The 21,870-nt window shown below is 44.5% G+C and overlaps 1 protein-coding gene and 1 pseudogene across 4 annotated transcripts in view; one reads left to right on the forward strand and one right to left on the reverse strand.

Annotated features, from left to right (window-relative positions):
• Positions 1-21,870, reverse strand: part of Prickle2 (prickle planar cell polarity protein 2) — a 342,866-nt gene that overhangs the window by 95,235 nt on the left and 225,761 nt on the right. The window contains exon 1 of one of the 4 annotated variants that reach the window (XM_028855098.2): positions 15,520-16,950. The exons of the other annotated variants lie outside the window; for them this stretch is intronic. The gene's annotated coding sequence lies outside the window, so the exon portion shown is untranslated. Of the gene's footprint in view, positions 1-15,519; positions 16,951-21,870 lie in introns of those variants that run through there. 4 annotated transcript variants of the gene reach the window in all.
• LOC114682189 lies at positions 21,020-21,111 on the forward strand (annotated as a pseudogene).

The raw sequence follows: 21,870 nt of genomic DNA on the forward strand, positions 1-21,870 counted from the left end.
ACTGCTAGGCATTGTTTTAAGTTTCTGGGCATTAACAGATAGTCCACCTTAATTAGAAGGCAGAAATCCCTATACCCTTGTGGAACTTCAAGCTAAATCAAGTAAATTGGGATAAACTTTCCCATTCTTACATTGTAATAAATGCTATATCAGAGAGGGTCTGGGGTGGGTCAGGAAGGCCCTCCCCACGGAAAAGACATCCGAGCTGCCTTTAAAAGCCTACTGGCTGCCAGGCAGCTAGAAGAATACAACTGGGGTGGAGTTTTCCCAGCACAGAGAAAGCAGGTGCCGGGAGGTGCTGAGGTGGAAGGTGACTTCTGCAGGGGTTCTCAGGAGGTGTGGCCATAGGTTCCCTCCTCCCTCAGCAGCAACTGCATGGATGGCAGTGGACAAACTGGTTGGACAACAGCCTGTCCTAGAGCCCAAGCACAAATGTGAAATTCAGGAGACATCCCGTTTCAGTGGGCGTCTGGAACGTCTTTCTTCCAGGGCACTTCTCCCTGGAATTCCTGGGTTTCTGTCCTGATATACCCAGACGTCAGCACATCCGGTTATGTGCAGCCTTTCTGGCTCCTTCACCTCCCCCCTCCAGCCACAATACTTTGCTTATCCCTTTTTTGGCAAACGTTCAGACTGAATGAAGGACATGAACCCTGACACTTGCCATGTCTGGAAGAAAGATTTCTATCTCTGTGAGAAAGGAAAAAAGGTTTCCTAATGAATACAGAGCTAAAGGGTGGAGACCGTGACAAGGCCAGCTGGGTACTTGGCTGGTACATGCTGAGTGCCAGAACCCTGCTGCCTGGTTCTGTCCCACTTCCCTTCTTCGCCTGGCTGGTGACTCCCGCCATCTGCACAGAGGTGCCCCTCTCTCCCAGCATAGCCAAAGGCAGCAAGAGAAGTTCCCAGTGCCAGGTGTCTCCTCTTAATATGCCAATTCATAACAGAGTCCTACTGCAGATTAATTTGTAATTTAGGAGGCATGGAGCACATTTCCCTTGCAAAACAGCCCATTCTGGATGACTTTGCTTAGAATTCACTCTTAAAGATCTCACACTGCATCCAGCTTGGCAGATACGACACCCTCAGTGATGGATGAGCCATCACTTAGCATGAGATCTTCAAAAGATCATCCCAAGAAGGAACAATCACAAATAGGAAGATGATGTTTGGAAAGGACCCCAGGACATAGAGGATGCTGGGATAATAATGAGGTAGACGGGTGCACTGGACAACCAGAGTCCTCTGCAGGACCTGGGAATGAGGGCCTGCCTATCTTGAATACTCCTCAGATAAGGCTGCTTGAAGGAGAGACAGGGTTACTATCTCCCAATTCTTAGCAATCTTTGGCAGAAGACCATAGCTAGGCCCTTAGCACAGGAAAAGATAAGCAGCCAGGGGCAGAACAATGCATCTCCTGTAGCAGTGGGAGCCATGGGCTAGAGTCCACTGGAGTGGGAGGGTCAATGAATTCAAGGCAGTGATAGAATGTTTGTGGTAAGGCAGCTCCACTATGTGAAAGGTCATCTACTGAGCATCTGCTTTGCCCTGTGGGTCATGGTCAGTGCTGCAAGGTATTGTTGCAAAGGAATCCCTCTTGGGATACAACAAGAAGACCAGAGAGAGCCAGGCCATAATTTCTAGGAAGGCAGCACTTATGTTATTTAAGAGGTTCAGATTCTGAAGAGATGCACCCTAAAGTATATGCAGACAAAGGATGATGTGTGTGGCTAGCTTCAGATGGATCAGCAGAACTAAGATGTGTGGGAGATAGGAGGGGGAGGAGTGAGGGAAGAGGGGGAGGAGGAGTGAGGGAAGAGGGGGAGGAGGAGGGGTCCAGAGAGGGAAGGAGGAAGCAGGGACTATGGATAGGGCTGGGAGAGAGAGGCAAGGGAAGGAGGAGGTGAGGTACAGAGAGAGGGGGGGAGGGATGAGGGAGGAGACATGGAGAGGGAGAGAGAGGAGGAGGAGATAGGGAGGAGGAGGGAAGGAAAAAGAGAGAGATGAGAGAGAGAAGACATGGCTAGAGAGAAAGAGGGAGGAGGAAGCATGTCTAGAGAACATGTAGCACGGATGTGCCAAAGCGTTAACAGAAAGATCTAGAACTGTCTAGGAAAGCTCACTCTCTTCTTCTTGTAACTTCCCGATGTGGGAGTTTACATGAGAAGTATCCCCCACAGGCTCAGGGATTTGACCACTTTGCTCCCCAGCAGGCGTTGCGGTTTGGGGAATGTTCTAGAACCTTAGGAGGTGGAGCCTTGCTGGAGTGATTACAGCACTGGGGTTGGGCCTGGCAGATTTAGAGCCTTACCCTGCTTCCACTTGGCTCTCCCCACTTGGTGTTTGCAGTTGAAGAGGTGATCTCTCAGCTTCCTGCCCTGGCTGCCCGCTGCCATGCCTCCGCTACCATATGGACTCTCCCTCTGGAATCATATGCCAAAAGAAACCCTTGCTTCTCTAAGGTGTCTTGGTCGCGGTGTTCTATCACGGCAACAGAAAAGAGTCGAAGACATGGTAAAACACTGCCGTTTTTCAAAATGGAAAAAAAAAAAAAACCGAAGCAAAGTGGGGAGTACTGTGGTCCTCAGTCATGGTTCATGGGCACATTGCACTTTAAGGAGTTTGGGATTAATGAGATGCCACAGAGGCCTCCCTTGAGGAAGCAGAGTGGAAAGTTTTAGGCAAAAAGAAAAGGCAAGAACATTCCTAACAGTTCAACAAAGGAGTGGAGGTGGGCGAGAACACGGTGCCACCAAGATACTGAGAAGACTCCGCATCAAATGATGACAACGTGGCAGGTGGTGAATGACACATACAATCTGTTAGGAGTTTTGGCTTTGTTGAAAAAGCATCCACAAGCCAGTGTAGAATCTGCCTCCCAAGCTCACAGATAGCTAATTCAGCACCATTATGAGTAGACAGAGTGAGCTCTCAGAGGACAAGAGCTTGGCCACGGATGGTGTCTCCATGGCAACACTGCTACTTGCATCACTGCATCCCTATGCAAGGCTGTGGGTATCCAGAGATGCTCTGATTTCTTCAGCTGTCAGACTTGCTGCTCTGCTAAGAATAAACTAGGACAGATAGTAGAGGCTAGTCTTCTGGACGAATGCCTCCTCTTCACTTTGTATATGTGCTAACTGGAATTTTACAGTATATATTTTTTGCTTCACTGGATATTTAATATACTTAGGTATGGACTAAGCAAGATACCGATCATTATCCTTGTTAAGAGATCACACAACCTTTACCATGATTTTTTTTAATTGTTTCCAAGATCATACAAATGATATTCTTCAATCTCTCAATACATAATAAAGAAGACAAGTTGGATATTAATAATCTCTTGGGCTGATTAAGTGCTTTAGAGTTCAGCAAATGCTTTCAATTTAGGTAACTTGTGAATTTCTCATGCTCTCTCCTAGGCCAGTCAGAAGATCAAAGCTGCCACAGATAACAGCTTTGGATAGCAGGCCCAGAGAAGTCCAATGCTGTGTGTACTGCTCTTCAATGTTGGGGTGTCTGGAACGACACATTTCTTTTTTTCCCTGAGCCAAAGGGAGGGGAGTGAGTTTGATTCCATGTCTGGGGGCTTCATCTCGACTTTGCTTTTTAAGGAAACACTTGGTGAGGATGTGTTAAAAGACTCTGCTAAAAGCCCTCCTCCTGCAGTCATTGTTTAATCCTCAAACCACACCATGAGATGGGACAACCAAGACTGAAAGAGTTTCTGGAACTTATCCAAGCCTTCACCGGGACCTCAAGGGCTCTGTGAGGCCCCCGCAGACAGACTACGTCGATCCCTTAATCCATGTAAAACAAGCAGTGTTTTTCTCTCTGCTTACACAGAGGCCTCCAAATCACTGGCAAGTCATAGGAAATTCTTAAGTGGCTGCTTATTAATAACATTTTCAGTTTATATTAGGCCGCCTTTCATCCAAGGGAACTTGGCCAGCTCCATACACAGAGAACCACAGAAAGCCAACCATCTCTGGTGGGAATAGAGGCCAGCTGGCAGCAGCAGCCTTCAGGGGCTTGGCTTGTGGGGGTTTCTGGCACTGGTCACACCCTTCAGAACTTGACAGGGCCCCTTTAATATCTGTACTGAAGAGCTCAAGGCAAAAACTTCCCAGAAATCCATGTGTCTTGGTAACAGAGGCCAAAGGCTCAAGATGACTCCAGTGGACTTTCGAAACAAAGGCATCAAGAAATTGTGAGTTTATAAAAAAAAAAAAAAAAAAAAAAAAAAAACAACCAAAAAACAAACCCCCAAAAACCAATGCTGATGGAAAGTCTGTCATTCATATTGAATTAGACACACAGGGAAAGATGACTTTTTTTTTTTTTTTCAGGGTAGGCCTTAAACAGAAACAAAACAAAATTTTCAGGGTTTCCCATCGGAGGTATAGGAAAAAAAAAAAAAAAAAAAGACAAGATGGTAACTTCCCTGCTCCAAGCAGGGTTTTTGTGGTTTTGTTCTTGGCCACAGCTTGTTTCCTCTTTCTGCTGGAGAGAAAGGAAGGAGTGAAGGACGTAGAATGAAAATAACATTTCCTGGTTTCATGTTTTATTGGAAAGGAGCCTTAGGTGGATTGGATTCACATGGTCCACAGCAGGAGGACTCTGAAAACATTGGAAGACGTGTTACATTCGGATGTGACAAAGTGCTGGGAGATGGATGGATGCTCCTGACTCCCGCTCCCCCCAGAGCAGGCAGATATGGTGACGCCCACACTCTTTAAGCACAGAAGGTAAGATGAACAGGCCAGCCTGTGGGCTTGCTGGGGGTATGAGATGAATCTCAGTACCTACCCTCCCCTTCCTCCTCTCTTCTCTGTCTTGACTATTGGAATCTAATGCACTTCCAGGCTGGGCCACTGTGACAGCCTGATCTATTCCCTCTCCTACACTTGCCCTTTTAAAATCTCCTTTCTACCATTGTTCTTACAATGATGCTGGTAACACTCAACTCTCCAGCTTGCCGTGGACCAATGGCAAGAAAGCAAAGGACAAGGTCCTCAGCTGGGGTCATAACCAGATCCCCATCACAGTCTTCCTTCTTCAGCTTCGCGGAGCTCCGCTCCCAGTCTCCTTCAATGCTGCAGCCAGATCGGCCTTTATTTGTCCCTTGAACTCACCGAGGACAGCACACTCTTGGACATTTGCTGCTGCTGTTCTGCCTAGAAAATCTTTCCTTCAGAGCCTTGTCAAAGGGTCTACTTGTCATTACTCATATCATTCCTTTTTTAAAGCTCACCTCCTCTTCTCATTTGCCAGTATTTTTAGTTTTCTCTCAGCAGTTGTCACTATTTGAAATTATTTTCCTTGTTGGTATGTCTCTGATAATTTTTCTTATGGAATGTCAATTCCTTAAGGTCAAGGATCTTGTAGCTAGAACAATAAGCATCCAGTAAGCAGTTCATGAAATAACTTGAATCTCTAATTCTTGCCCAAATCTGGCTTGATAGTTCACAATGAGCCACATACTCTTCATAGCCAAGAAAACAGGATTGTGATTGGCATAGAAATTTTGTTATACAATACCTGAAAATGTATACTGTTACAATGAGGCCAAAATTGTAGTGTGACACAAGTATGCGATGAGAAGGATATCACAAAGATCACATTAAAGAAAATGACCTGTGGCCTCTGCTGACGAAGTACACGAAAGAATAACAGAAGCGAGGCCCATCATTACTGCTGAGACAGCGCTGTGACTCACTTCAGCATCATTTGATTGACTATGTGTGCTGTTGACTGTCCAATCTTTAAAAGAATACTTGGAGAACAGATAGACTGAAAACCTCTGGCCTACCCAAAGTGAATGTTCAGAAGCATTGCGAAGTTGTGCAAGGGTCAAGAGAAAGCATCTGAGAAAGGAAAGGAGGAGGACTACCCTGGCTGCAGCAGAGACCACAGCTCTTAATCTACCCATCTCTAAAGTGGAAGGAAATCCTGGACTCTCCTTCCAGCCCAACAGGATGAGGCATTAGATTCCAGGCAGTCATGTGCACAGGAGGCGTGTTCCTGAAGGGCCAAACACTGCTTGTTTTCTAGTGCTACGTTAGCCAAGGAGAGTTCTCTGAATTGCTCTTCAGCCATGTACCACTCACTCTAGTAGTTCTTAACTGGGTGGCCTGATGCCTTCAGGAATATAGAGAAAGCTGGGGTACTTGGCATTTTTTTTTCCTTTCAAATGAACACATACACATTTAGAGAAAAGCCTGTATTTAACTTTAGAAAGGTCATCATCAGTCCTCTCACTATTGTGGAGTACCTAAGAACGCTTGATTTCTTGAATTGCTTATATCTAAAAATAGCTTCTCTGAAAGAACATGAAGTTGGAAGAGTAGGGAGGTGGGGATCTGGGAGGAGCTAGAGGATAGGAAAGAATGTGACAAAAATACACTGGATAAAATTCTCAAAGAACATATTTAAAAAAGAAATATCATATATCTTACATTCCCAATAATATTGCATGTTCATTTCTGAATATCCCAATGGAAGAGTATATTTTCAGCATTTTAATGGGTAAACTGAAGTCATCTTTTAATTATTGTTTTATATAGTTATTAATCAATTAAAAAGAAAGAAAATTCAGTAATAAAAGATATTTTTTCCTTCAAACTTGGTAACACTTTCATGATGGAACAGAGACAAGCAAATATTACTATTTGATATTTACCAGTTTTTGTTGTATCTGCATGGCTTTTTAAATAGAAAAACATAGGCATATCCATTCTGCAAACATTTTCGAATCTTAAATTTTTTTTTATTGCAGCAAAACATGTTTAAGACTTATCTTCACAACCATTTATCAGAGTGAAGTCTAATAGTGTTACACATGTTCACATCATTGGATAGTCAATCAGCAGTCCTTGTTTTGTTTTACAAAACAAAACAAATTAAAAAAAGAAATAAAGGGGCCTGGAGAGTTGGCTCAGTGGTTAAGTCATTGGCTGCTCTTCCAGAGGACCTGGGTTCAATTCCCAGCTACCACATGGTGGCTCACAACCATCTATAATGAGATCTGGTGCCCTCTTCTGGCATGCAAGCATACATGCCAGGATAATATTGAATACATAATAAATAAACGAACCTTAAAAGAAAAAAAGAAAATACCTTCTCTATTTGAGACTTCCCACAGGGGCTCCAACAGTGCCTTGCATCCTGAAGATACTGAAATGCTACTTTTCACTCTGCCATGCTCTTTCAAAAATTCAAATTAACACGATAGCGCAGTGACTAGCCGAGGATGTTGCATGGAAGCAGTTCATCAGTGAAGGACATAAAACAGTTCTAAAGTGCTTTAAGGGCATGACACACTGGCACTGAGGTGGCAGGCTAGGCAAATAGTGGACAGAGGGACAGCAAGACAGCTTCAGGCTTCCTGATTGGCTCTGCCCAGCAACTATACTGCTTCCCAGCTCTTCACCTCCTAGAAGACATTCTTTCCAACAAATAAAGTGTCTGAAGTTCAGAGAGGAGGAACACCTGAATTGCTTGGGTGGCATTTTCTTTTATTGTGTGTGTAGTGTGAGTGTGTGTGTGTGTGTGTGTGTGTGTGTGTGTGTGTGTGTGTATCTGCGGGTGTTCCTATGACTGTGCACATATGTAAATGTGGATAAACACACTTCTGTTACAAGTGAGTGATGGACAGAGGTCAATGTTTGAGCTCTTTTTCTATTTTGAGACAGAATCTCTCAGGGAATCTGGAGGCCATCTAGTCAGGGTCATAGTTATATGCTATCATTCCTGGTTTTCACATGGGTGCTCAGGGTCCAAACTCAGGTCCTCATGCTTGTGTGGACAGAACTCTACTGACTGAGTTATCTGCCCACCAGCTCCCCAGATCCTACTGGGCATTGTTCTCACCCTGCTTCCTAACGAGACAGGTATTTCTCAGGGACCCAGCCTGAATAAGACACTGGATGGCCCATCACTCCAACATATGGCAAGTTTCTTGCACTTTCTGAAATAATGGGATGTGGGACGCATGGGACTCTTCACTGCTTCTATTACACATTGGGGTATAAACTAAGGCCTGGAACAGCCAATTCAAATATAGAATGAAAACCCAGGCCTTCTGAATTGAGTAGTTTTCCTTCCTGTGGAGCCCTGGGTGCCTATGATGAAGGCAATTGGGCAGCAGCACCAGGGAGCTTTCTAGAAATGCAGAATCTGCATTCCTGCAATGCCCCCAGGTGCATGAAGGTAAATATGGAAGCCTGGTCCTTAGCACCATAAAGGTTGCTCAGTGCACAGCTCAGTTCTACAGTTTCCATGGCCTCACCAATGGCCTGAGCTACCTGCTCTACATGTGTGACAAATCCAAAGGTTGTGTGTTCTTCCAGAAACCTCTGTGTCATTCTCTGAAGGACTGACTTCTTACATCCCAACACATCCTCACAACGCTGGACCTTTAATATCTCTGTCACGAACACCCAACAGTGAAAACGACAGCCCCCCCCCCCACAAGATCAGATTTACTTGGAAAGTTCACACTCATTAAGACCTGGGCTGGCAATGAACTCACAGATCAGCTGACTCAGAATCCCTTGTCTCAAGAGAGAAGAATAAAAGGAAACACAGCCTGACATTAGACAAAGGTCTAGAGCAACAATCCTGGCCCCTCTCCTCAGAATCTAAGGGGCATGGACATAGGCCAAGCACAGCTTGGCAGAATTTCCCATGTTCCCTCTCATCTAGCTACATGTCTTCCATTGGCTTTCAGGAAACACATCTTCTCCTGTCTTGCTTATCTCCCACCCATTCTCACACTCTAATCCTATGAGCCAATTTAAAGCAATGGGTACTAGTCAAAGCACTATAGTCTCTTTTGTGCCAACTTTTTGGATGGCTTCAATCCCCCCACCAAATTAAAAGAGTTTTCACTCAAAAGTTATAAAACCAGATGCTTTTCAGTTGAGGGATCCATAGAGAACATCTAGAAGAAAAGAAACCATCCACAAGGCATGGTACCATATAGTTGCAAGGAAGTCTTTTAAAGAGGTAGACATAACTCAGTGTTGGGACTATGGTTACACTGGGTTTGAACCTCATCCTTGTTCTTCCCTGTTTGTAAAACCTGGAGAAAGTTCCTTCGCCTCTAGAAGTCTTGTTTGCTCAACTGTTTAGCAATATCTTTGTCTCACCTCCCTTACAAGGCAGGATTGTTGCAAACTCATTTTCAGGAGAACAGTTTTCATGACTGCTCCGTTCTGTTCACAAGATGCATTCAGTGGAATGAATCCTGTTCTTCCTGTCAAGGAGGAAGAGTGGATCTAGCACAATGTTCAATTTTGGAAGCCCAAGACTGAAAATGAATGCAGATTTCATTCCAAATAACCCCGAACTCAGTTAACCAGATGCTGACTGTCCTCTTATATGAGCCATCTCAGACAACCAATCCAAAATGTATGTTCATCACACAATTAATTAGATACACGAGAGCTGTAAGAATAAGGTAAGCCGGGCGGTGGTGGCGCACGCCTTTAATCCCAGCACTCGGGAGGCAGAGCCAGGCGGATCGCTGTGAGTTCGAGGCCAGCCTGGGCTACCAAGTGAGCTCCAGGAAAGGCGCAAAACTACGCAGAGAAACCCTGTCTCGAAAAAACCAAAAAAAAAAAAAAAAAAAAAAAAAAAGAATAAGGTAAATTGTGTGAATCATGATTCATGTTGAATAGCAAGTAGGTCCTCATATTGTCATAGCTATTACTGCCTCTATACATCCAAACACTAACATACAGACACACAAAACATGTACTTCCATGTACACTACAACTACTCTGAAACTGAAACTATATGTCTCTCAGTCGAGTCCTGGAACTTTCATGAATCGATATCTCCAAGGACTCATAACTAATGAACAGATGCCAAGAAAAGAGTTGGGAAAATGGCACCCTGCCCAGGTAAAATAAAATGCTAGGAATTTTTGTACCAGTTACTCTTAATCCTAGATGAGTCTGGGCAGTATTTATAAAGTTTGATTTTAAGGAGGAAAAGAGAGGAGGACTTGAGGCCAGTGAAGCTCCAGTGTGAGAGCAGAGACAAGGCAGGCACCTGTCATCTGAGGTAGGTTGGGTGACTGTTAAAGGTCCAACAGAGAGTTCAGCTCTCATCCTAAGACAGAAAGGGTTCCGCTAGTCCCCGAATTGCTCGAGATGGCTTATAGAGCAGTGTGGGAAGAAGAGAAGGAAGAGAAGTCCCCGGTACCCCCATAACATTCCTGCCACTGCTGCACCAGTGGGCGTATCTTCCAAATGACTTGCTATTTGCAAGGGTTGTAGTCACCTTCCAGGGCAGGCCCCATGCTCAGGAGTGGTAGCCGACAGAAATCAGACTTCACGGTCGTGGGTTGTTTCTCTCTCTCTCTCTCTCTCTCTCTCTCTCTCTCTCTCTCTCTCTCTCTCTCTCCACTTTTTATGTGCACCAATGTCAGTGTGAGGGTACTAGAGTCCCTGGAACTGGAATTACAGACAGTTATGAGCTGCCATGTGGGTGGTGCTGGAAATTGCACCCAGGTTCTCTGGAAGAGCAGCCAGAGCTCTTAACTGCTGAGCCATCTCTCCAGCCCCTGTTTTGTGGGTTTGATTTTGGTTTTGGGGAGAAAACAGTTGGATGGCTAGGGAAGTGGGGGAGGATTTAGGAGGAGTTGGGGGAAGGGAAAGAATATGATCAAAATATATTGCATGAAATTTAAAAAAAAAACAAAAACAAAACAGAAAAAAAATAACTCTCTAGTATTCCTCCTTGCTATCAGTTCATACTGTGCCTCGGAGAGGGCGGGACTCCAATGACACATTCCGGAACGGGTCATCCCTCACTTTGTTTAGGTCTACGGGTCATCCCTCACTTTGTTTAGGTCCACGGGTCATCCCTCACTTTGTTTAGGTCCACGGGTCATCCCTCACTTTGTTTAGGTCCACATTGCCAACCAGCACAGTCTATATTCCATGCCTCTTTATAGACTTACATTTCATCTTCCAACTTGGCCTTCATATTTGCTTTTCTCATCCAAATTATTTTTATTTTTTGTGGTATTTTTAAATTAAAAAAACAATCATACCATTTCCCTCCTCCTACCCCTCTCGTATCCCTCCCTAGTTCCCTCTCAAATTCATGGTCTCTTTTCCTGAATAATTAGAGGTTTTGTGTGTGTGTGTGTGTGTGTGTGTGTGTGTGTGTGTGTGTGCACAAATATATAAATATAACCTGCTGAGTCCATTTAGTGTTGCTTGTAGGTCTATGATTTCAGGGTTGTCCACTTGGCACTGGGTAACCAATCAGGGGGGGCTCCTCCTGGGAAAGACCAATTCTCCTCCTCAGCAGTTGTTAATTGCCTGGAGTACTTGGTCTAGGAGTAGGACCTGGTGAGATTTCCCCCTTCCACATTAGCATAGCCTTTGGTTCAGGTCTTACCCAGGCATCCATGTTGTTAAGGTATCATGAGTGTCAGCTCTCCTGCTGGAAAGGAAGTGTTCAGCCAACTTGATTCTCACAGACTTCAGGACAAAACCTGTGTTGGAAGTTCACTCTGTCCTCCATCACACAAAGACAGGCTCACAGCGTGCTTGCCAACATGCCTCCTTCAAAAGGCCCATGGTGCTCTAATGCAAAAACCTGTGCTGGACTCAGTGAAAGGAGTGTCAAGATCTCAGATGGTTTCAATCTGATCTAGGGGACAGATGGGGAGAGGCTTTTTTTCTATGCCTCCCCCTGACACTTTCTCTTTCCTCCTTCCCCATCACAACTGCCTTCTTAAAAGCACTTTTGGGACTGGTATTAGTGATGTGAAACCAGGGCCTCATGCAGGCCAGACAAGAATGCTATCCCTGAACCACATCCCTGATGAAGTGGTCCGGCTGCTTCTTCCTTTTGGAATAACAGAACAAGCAAATGCTTGGTCTTCAGACCCTAGATAATGAACTGCTTAAATAATATGCCAAGAGAACAGAAAACTGAGACTCCAAACTCAAGTGGCTAAGTTTCTAATATAGATGGCTTCCTTTGCTTTATTCAAACATATAATTGTACACACATACACACATACACACACACACACACACACACACACACACACACACACACACAGTCAGGGTATTTAAACCAAAAAGTGTATTTAAAAGTTGGGACAAGAACAAAGTATCAGGGCTCATCAATTGCATCAGCAAGGAAAACCGATTTTGCCAAGTCTTGTATGTGTTTCTTGGTTTGCAATAGCTCATAGGCCCCAGCAGTTTCCCAAGTAACAACATCACAGAGAGACTCAGGGAAGAAAGGCTTCGGTGGCTACCACACACAAATGAAAGGCATCGTCCAAAAGCTGTTCAGAATCCTATCGGAGGGACAGAGCATTTGACTCTCTATGTGTAATGGGAGCCGCGAGAAGAGAGGGGCAGGCTTTGAGGGTTTCGGAACGAAGCCTTCTGGCCTCAGGACCGACAGTGAGTGGATGGACAAGAGCCATTCTCACTCCGGGTGCACGTGGGCCTAGAAGCCAGAGGTTGTCACCATCTGTCACGGAGGCTGCTTTAACTCTTAGGACTTCAGTATTTCGGATGAACAAATCTTAAGTCTACTGCCCCCTACTGTTCACAGTTTGAGATTGACTGGGAAGTAAAAAAATCATCCACACCTAGTGTAGACCAAAGCTAATACCCAGGATGAGGCAGGGGTTAGACTCTACAAGTCACTAGCATCTCAACATTTGGAGGGATTTATTTCCAATATTCCTATGGGAAAAAAAAAAATCAAACTTCAGAGAGGTCATCTGATTCTCCGAAGATCAAATATGCTATATGAGGGTAATAATGGAGGTAGGCTACTATCAAAGGGTTTTACTAATACTATGTTCCATGAAAAGGATGCTTGTACTAAAGATCACATCAGCCAGGAAGTCCAAACTCTCAATCCAGAGTTTCTGGAAAACAGATTTTATACCAGATATCTCTGGCTCTGTTAATTCCTACCCGACCTCATCACCATGTTTTTGTGGTGACAGGGACCAACCAAACACCTGCTAGGAAAGTGCTTCGTCACTGACTACATCCCTAACCCTAATTTAATTGTCTTGAAGAAGCTGGCATTGGAGGTCCATTTCTGGAAGGAAGAAAAGAAGGAAAAAAGGGATGGAGGGAAGAAAATAGATGCCCGGAGGACAGGGAGAAACAACAGGCTGCTGCATATCACTAGGAAAGAGGTATCATGGTAATAGATGGACAGACAGACAGACAGAACAGACACAGACACACACACACACACACACACACACACACACAGAGAGAGAGAGAGAGAGAGAGAGAGAGAGAGAGAGAGAGAGAGAGAAGACAGGCCCCTAAACAGGTAGGCAAACCTATTACTTTCTCTTTTTAGACAGTCCAGCAGTCCAAAACCACCCAAATGACGGCATCATTTCAGCTCTGGAACTTCTGAGGAGTCATCCAGCAGGTGAAATACAGAGTTAAGGGCCAGCCTGGGCAGAGAAGAAGAGACCAAGTATAGTGAAGGAACGAAAGAAAGGAGAAGACCTGCCATTCACAGGCCCAGCTGGAGGAGATAAAAAATCCAAAAGGACATTGATTCTAATGTGGACCCCACAGGTCCCTCGCTGTAACCTGTCAGCTTCCAGGCCTTTAAGGGAGCCTAGTCCAACTGGCCCTGGCTGATTTTCCTTAAACCATCCGGTAGGTCCCACAGCACAGTAGTTCTAGTTAACATACTGTATTATATCAACTCCATCAATAGAGTGTGAAATCCTTTTGAGTGGCAGAGTTTGGCATCAGCAGTGACCAAAGTCACATCTTTTCTCTAGCCTTACCTCTCAACAGTGACCGGTGGCCTTTTCAATGGATTGATTTTTTTTTTTTTTCAGCAACAATGTTTATGATGCTCACACTGGTAAAGGAACAATACTAACAGCTAGCATTTGCTGAGTATTTACAGGGTGGCTGACACAGTTCTGGAGACTTTTTATGTCCTACCTCACTGAAGCCCTACACCTATCACCCTACCTATATATAGATCTCACTGCTCTTTCAATTTCACAAACAGAAATGGCTACTTTAGGAGATATCCTCAAGCCTCTCCAGCTCCCAGGGTCCAAGCCCTACATGAGCATCATCTCTGATTACTTAACTGGACTTCTTTCTCCACTCCTTCCACTTCTCTAAAGCACTGCCTGTCCTGTATTGCTATTTCTCCCCACCTCACCCCAACCCTGACACACTGCATGGGGGAAGTCTTTACAAAAATAACTGTACATTCAAAATTGCTCTCTTTCGCAGACTGCTCTGTAACATGTTAAAGAACACAGTGCCTGATGAAGTCAATGCGTTTACATTCTCACATTAGAAAACAAAAACAAAAACATTCCCAAGGGGAAGGAGCATTTGATAGAAAGGAAAAACCTCTACAAGCACTCTAAGGGGTACTAAAACCCCAACTTTCAGCATATGGTGATTCTACCCAAGTTGTGACTTACTCCTCAGCCCTGGGGATGGTCATCCTGATCCATCTGTGAAAGTCACCAGCAGGCAGGCTGCCTTCTAGGGAGCTTTTTTTGTGTGGCCTCTAGTAAGGAAACAATGATGCTTCATGTATTAAAAGTCTTGCTGAGATGGGTTAAAAATTGCCTTCAGAAAGAGATATTCGGCAAAGCAAAGCGCTTGAAGCCTTGTACTGCAGGCCTCATACATGGCACCCATGTCTATCTTCATGTCATACTAGAGCCCTCCCTTACCCATAATTCCACACATGCTCACAGTGGAAGTAGACCTCTATCATCAGGGGGAGCAATCCATGAGTCTAGGCAACTCCCCAGCCCCTTTGGGGGATGTCATCACATCAGGCATATATACTTCTAGTTCCTACGAACCCCTTAGACCACAGCACAGTACAAGATCACACAGCAAACAACAGTGAGGTTAAAAATCAGAACTTTGTCCCGAGACCTCCATGGCAGGTTAACAGTGCTGTGATTGGTTCTAGGGAAATCAAAAGCCACTGAGAGGCACTAACTGTGGACACAGGCCAGTAGGGAACAAACCTAAATGTGTGCCTACAGCAGGACTATGCAGACAGATTCTGAAGCTCTGTCACTGTTTCGAAAGCCAAAGGGACTGGCTAAAATTAAACCTCAATAATTTGAGAGCCATTTCTTTATCTGGAAGTGTTAGTGAAGTGTGTGTGCCTCGGCATCTCTGATGTTTCAGATACGTGAAATAAGAGCACCGATAGATACATCAGTGCGACCCTATCACTATTTGCTTTTTAAGCCCCCCCCCCCCCGTTGTTTTAAGAGTCACTTTTAGAGAAACACTGTTTTTTGAGCACTAAGGTTTAAGGATACTGCATACCTGCGCCATGTCATTTTGCATTTGAACTTTCTAATAAGCAAAGAAAAGGCAACACAACCTTAGAGATAATACCTTCCTCAATCCAAAGACCCTAAATTCTTTCTCATCCTGCTTACAAAACACATTCCTGCTTGCTTTGGGAATTAACAAATTTCTTACCTACCTCCTAAAGGATGAGCTGCCAAGCTTCAGAGGAAGCCTCCGTCTGAGTCTTGGTCTGGTCAGTGGTCCCAGTTCACTTTCCCCCTGGAGCTGGTATCAAAAATTGCAAGCAGGACCCCAGGCAGCCCAAACATCTCCTTTTCTGAGTCTGCAAATCTGAGCCCTTCCTGAGGCAGGCAGCAGGCTCAAACCCCAGCTGGTCTGATTTTGCGTTCCCTCAGAGAGAACGCCCTCCACAGAAGCGGACCCTGCCGGCGATCCACCACGCTGGGGACTGTGACTTGTGCTCTTGGTCTAGGCCTGCCCGAGCCCTGGAATTGTCTTCTCAAAACCCCCAGTTTCCTCTAAACTCGCCGACTTCACGATTATCTGAAGGAAGTCACAGACCCCAGTCTCTGCGTCATCCGCTGATCCTGAGCCAGACCTAGGAGACCAGTCAGCTGCTTGCAAAGCCCGGGCCACCGAACCAGGAAATGTGCAGCTCATCCAAAAAATAATAATAACTGTCACGGAGCGCCTGGCAGAGCTGGAGAAGTCGCTGTTCGCAGTTCCAATGCCTGCATCCTCCGCATGCTAATGAGGCTGTGATGTCAGCAAGTCAGTCACAGCATCTGGACGTCCCAGTCTGGCCGCCCAGGGTTGAGATTTATTTACATGCAAATTACCCTTGCCTTCCAAATCAATAATCCCTAAACCAACGTGTTGGGGAGGGGGGAACCTTTCCTAATGTAAAAGCCCAGCTATGCAGCCTCCAAAGGAGCAAGGAAGAACAAAAATCACATCTTAGAGAGGCTTGAAAGGCACATGGCTGCTCGCCCCCACCTTTTTTTTTTTTTTTTTTTTTAAAGCACCATGCCAGAGATCTTAGCTGGGCACAGGTATAGCCTGGGCATCTGGTTCAGATCAGAAACTGTACTAGCCCAGCAGCAGTACAACCAGTATGAGTCTGTCTGTCTGTCTGTGTCTGTCTGTCTGTCTCTCTTCCTTTTCCCTTCTCTCCTTTCCTCTCTACCTCTCACTATGCTGAACCTTCAAATGCTGTACTTTTCCTCTTCAACTTTGGTTCCAGGGTGTCAGATGCTTGCTGCCCTGGGATCAAGTCACCTCTGAGACTTTGCGAACCCTGGGATAGCCTGCTGTCACCACTGGTTTGGGAGGTGAATTGGTCACGTATAGTCCCCGACCCCTCGCTCCAATTTCAAGTGAGCATAGAAGACAACATCACCCCAAACCTGGCAGGAGAGCCCGAGGACCCTCAGACACACATAGAGAACACTGTCTCCATGGCTTCCAATCAACAGGTCAGAAAACAGGCAGAACGGAGCCAGGCTTTTCCCCACGTCCCCCTGGATTTCAGCAAGGGTTAGCCTCAACTTCCAGGGCTGAACCTTTTACTCACCTTAGATAACTTTGAGATTATTCCTTAGCTGTTTTTTTTTTTTTTTTTTTTTTTTTTTTTTTTTTTTTTTTTTTTTTTTTAACAGCCTCTCTCCCTGGCCTGGAGCTCACCAAGTAGACGAGGCTGGCTTGTTCGAGTTTTATGGGGTCCATCTGTCTCTGCCTTCCTAGTGCTAGGATCGCAAGCAGGAGGCACCATGCCCGACTTTTTCATGGGTTCTGGAGATGGAACTCAGGTCCCCATGCCAGAAGGCAAGCACTTTACCATCTGAACCATCTCCCAAGCCCACTAATAAATAGTTAATAGACATATACTTTATATACATACCATAGGGACCGGGCATTTTCACCCGTCTCTGCACGCACTGAGTTTACGTACCAAAGTTCAATAACAGAAATACCAACAGAGAATGGTCAACTATGGTGTCAATGAACAAAATGCCATTCAGTCTAATAAATAATGATAATTTCTGATATCTTCAATGAAGCTAGAAAAATTTTCTTAGATGTTTAGTCTACCAGGGTGGCCACATTTCTCTGAGCATTTTTTCTCCATTGTTATCTCCTATTGCTCTAAACTAATTTTCTTTCCATGTTTCCTGTCATTCTCCCAAATCAGGCGGACAATAGGTACAAACTAACTTCAGGCAAGGAAACACTGTGGGCAAGAGGGTGCGGGTGTGCGTGTGCGTGTGCGTGTGCGTGTGCGCGCGCGCTTGAGGATCAGCTGCAGAGGCTGGAGGCTGAGAGAGGCCCAGTCCATCGTGCACTGAGGTCCCCCGAGGACAAAGCAGCCAGTGGCAGCTCCTCACCCCCACCCCACCTCCGCTGGAGAGCCCACTGTGATGAGACCTGCCCTTTCAGCTGGAGCTCCTGAAGCTTCAAATGAATTTCTTTGTTGGATGTTGAGAAGGTAAATTATGTCTTTTGTTATACATAATTGTATTAATAATGCTTAATCATTTCTTCCAGAAGGGTTTTTTTTTTTTTTTTTTTTTTTTTTTCTGGTTCACAGAAGGCCTTTATGATTAACAACATGGGACCTGGAATAACTTTTTACCCAGAGAAATGGAATATAAGACACACTCTGTTTTAGGTCCTCAGGGCACATGTGGCAGATCATATGATGGATATGCCAACCCTTAATATCCTTCAAGATGTCAGTTCACAAACCAAATAACAGCCCAGTGCAAGTGGTGACATCCCACCGCAGGGTGGCCAGGAACAAGCCACCTTGTTTTGTCATATGAAGATGGGTCCACCATCTGACCTTATCAGCATTACTGCCTGAGGACAATAAGACAAGATTCACAAGTGATGGACAATGGAGAGGAAAACGGGAATGTAGAAAGCAACAAGAGATTCATCTTCAGCTGGTACAGATTTGACACAAGGCTGCCGAATTCATAAGAATTGGTAAAATAGTATAGAATTAGCCGTGTAGTATGGAATTGGCAGCACAGTCTGGAGTTCAGAATGGATGATCTGGCAACCATTATAGTTCTATGATTGGACGCCTGGGCCTCTCTTGGTGCTAAGTGACAAATCTCTAGGTGGGCTTTGCACGTGCTAGGAAAGCTCTCCATCACCAAATAACATTGCCAGTTCCTAAGCCTAGGGCCCTCAACTGTAACACGGGATATTAACAGTACCCAGCTTCATAGAGCTGTTGGGGAAATGAATGTGAACTATTTCACACTGAGTCTACACAGCACACACTTGACAATGTAAGCTATTCATAGAAGAAATAACATTACCATCACTAACGATGGCACTAGCTATCTATCTGACTGACTTCATGTGCTGAAAGGAAAACTTTCAAGTCATCCCCCTCCCCAGCGCATACCCTCCAAGTGCCCTTAAAGTAGGTAATCTTCTGACACGCCCTATTCTAGATGCTCTTACCCAAACACCTTTGACTCCTAAAATATGAGGTGAGAAGGTCTAAAAGACAACTGATGGACATCAAGAGGGAGACTTTCATTTTCTGAAACTGCATACTGGGACAAGACAATCAAAGATACTCCTTTGCACATAGTGAGGTGTCATCCTAATAAACCAGAGAGTCAAAATATGTTTTAAATGATTCTGAAACACCTAGTCTACCAAGTACCCCAGCTAGCAGTGTTTCTTCTTGTGAGCACATGGCTGCCCCAGAACTGGAGCTCACCGCCATTGCCAGCTTCACAAAGAGTACCAAACCTCCATCATTATTGTCTTGGGAAAAGACTGAAATTCAAAACTCAAAGTTAAGGCTTTTGCATTATTAGACAGTTGGAAACAACCATCGACTCTCTCTTATGCCAGTGTCTATCTGATATCTCTGGAATGTTTACTTCATCTACTCATTATCTCGTGGTGCTGGGAGCAAACACATGACATGAGCCCCTTTTATTTGTCAGTCACTGGGTCAGGCCTGGGGGATGCTATGGTGACCAAGACAGACCTCGATCCAGCCTTAAAAGAGCTCCATAACAAAGGTTAAGACAATTAAATAAGCCATTAGAGTAGAATATGATGTGTGTTATGAGCGGGCCTGTGTGACCCTTAGGAGATCTAGCTACAGTCCAGAGGGGGAATTCCAAGGCTCACTGTATGGAGAAAGCAGGGTGTCTATGAGTCAGGACTGCCCAGACTATTAAAGTAATGATCTACACATAGATAATTCCTTATGATGGTACTCTTCATTCCAGAAACCATTCTGTTGAGTTTTTTGAAAATATGCTTTTAAGTATTCAACAAGATCATGCAAAAATTACTTGGGAAAGTGCAGAGGCCTAGCATCCTGACAAACAAGTATTATGTGTATTGTGCTTATAAAAACAGAGGAAAATGCTACATGGATGAAAGCAAATGTCATGGACAGAGGTAGAGAAGAATAGGCAATGTGTGCACTGGGCATGCAAACCCATCAAGAATCCATTAGAGGCCAGTGAAACAAATGCAGATGCTGACATTTCAAACTTTGCATTTAGCTTGGAAAGTGGAAAATTGTAGAAGTGACAATACTGTATAGGAAGAGGGAACAGTTGAATGTGATTTAAAAAAAAAGGACCAGGAAAACTGTGATTTGAGTTATGCCTCAGGTCAAAGCAATTTCTGCTTTTTTTAGAAACAATTTTCTATGAGGAAGACCTATCCTAAACATGATATGAAATTTAGAAACTATAAATAGAAAAAAAAAAGTCCTGCTGAAATTGCCAAGGTCAAATTTTAGTAGCTAGAGAGGGTGTCTAGGCAGGAGGAAAAAGCAGTAGCTTGAAAGAACAGAATTAACAACAAATGAAGAATTAAAAACCTTGGCAACATGGGTGCAGGATACAGTGCAGCACCAGTTTAACAATGGCAGGTAACAAAGAGACCACTCCAAGCACTGGAAGAGCAAATCGTCATTCAACTCCAGCTGGTACTGGCCAGGACCTTACTAGAGAATTACAAGGGAAGGCTTTGTGAATCTTTCTGGTTAGCCTGTTAGCTTAGAGCAAAGAAGGTAAGTGGTGACATGGACCATGACAGCCTAGAGGGAGGCCTTTTGAGGAAGGGTGTAATGAGCGATTTTTAATATCCATTTCCATAGGTATCAAATATGAGGGGATGAACTTGAACTGGACTTAAGTAAGGCTTTTAAGTACTGAAATAAGAATGGGCATGGATCACTTAAAGAGATGATGGTTGTGGTGGTATTCTAATTGTACTGAAATGTGATTTTGATTGTATGTTAATAAATAAAGTTGCCCAGGGGTCAGAGCTATTAGAGCCATAGACAGAGTGTGGTGGTGGTGGTGGTGGTGGTGGTGGTGCACGCCTTTAATCCCATAGATCTCTGTGTGTTCGGCCAGCATTGGAGACATATGCCTTTAAGACCTGGGGGGCTGTACATACAGACAGTGACGAGGCAGTCACATGTTTGGGTTTACAACCAATGAGAAGGCAGAATGACTATGAAACGACTTACATACAGGAAAATAGCTCTCTTTCGGGAAGCTGGGACACCGCAGGAGAAAGGGTGAGATTTTAGCTCTGAGCTCTGACCTCTCGTCTTTCTCTTTTACATTGGTTCTGTGTTTCTTATTTAATAAGACGGTTGGTTACATCTACATCTGGCACCCAGCACATATACTAAAATTGGAACGATACAGAGAAGATTAGCATGGCCCCTGCGAAAGGATGACATGCAAATTTGTGAAGCGTCTTTGCCTCCCGAGTGCTGGGATTAAAGGTGTGCACCACCACCGCCACACTCTGTCTATGGCTCTAATAGCTCTGACCCTTGGGCAACTTTATTTATTAACATACAATCAAAATCACATTTCAGTAAATTAGAATACCACCACAGATGGTACTTTCATTTTTGGAGAAATCAAGAGCTAAAGACCATCATGGCTGGTTAAAGTCAGGACCTTCCATGAAATGCTAATTACTGCTAAGAGACATTGCCACGGCTTCAAATCACTCATCTAATAAGGGTCATTGAGCTTCCTTTCTGACAGGTGTGTATTCTGTGCACATGTGCGCTCATGTGGATATACAGTTTTAAATAGTCTGTTCAGGAAGTTTTCTGACATCTAGACATCAAAATCCAGTAAAGTAAATGAAGGTGGGGAGGGTAACAAAGAATTGTCATATTAATAGGGACAGATCGGGTGATAAAATAATAAACATCTCAGATTTCTATGGTTTAACACAGGAAACATTGATTTCTCACTCAGGCAAGGCTGACTCGGGAGTGGGGTGGGGTGGCAGGGTGGAGCAAGGCAGGAAACATAGGCTTTGTAGATACCTCTATTCCAAGCTGTGACTCAAGGATCTAACCCAGTTCCCTGTTGGGTCTCTGATTTCAACCTGTAATTTCCACTTTCCAACAACACAAGAAATGATTCAGCTTGGAGATGAATAATATCACTTTGATTGATCAAACCAGCTCTATGACCTCATCCAACTGCAAGGAGGCTGA

The sequence above is a fragment of the Peromyscus leucopus genome, chromosome 3 (genome assembly GCF_004664715.2).
Source record: "Peromyscus leucopus breed LL Stock chromosome 3, UCI_PerLeu_2.1, whole genome shotgun sequence".
Classification (NCBI taxonomy): Eukaryota; Metazoa; Chordata; class Mammalia; order Rodentia; family Cricetidae; genus Peromyscus; species Peromyscus leucopus.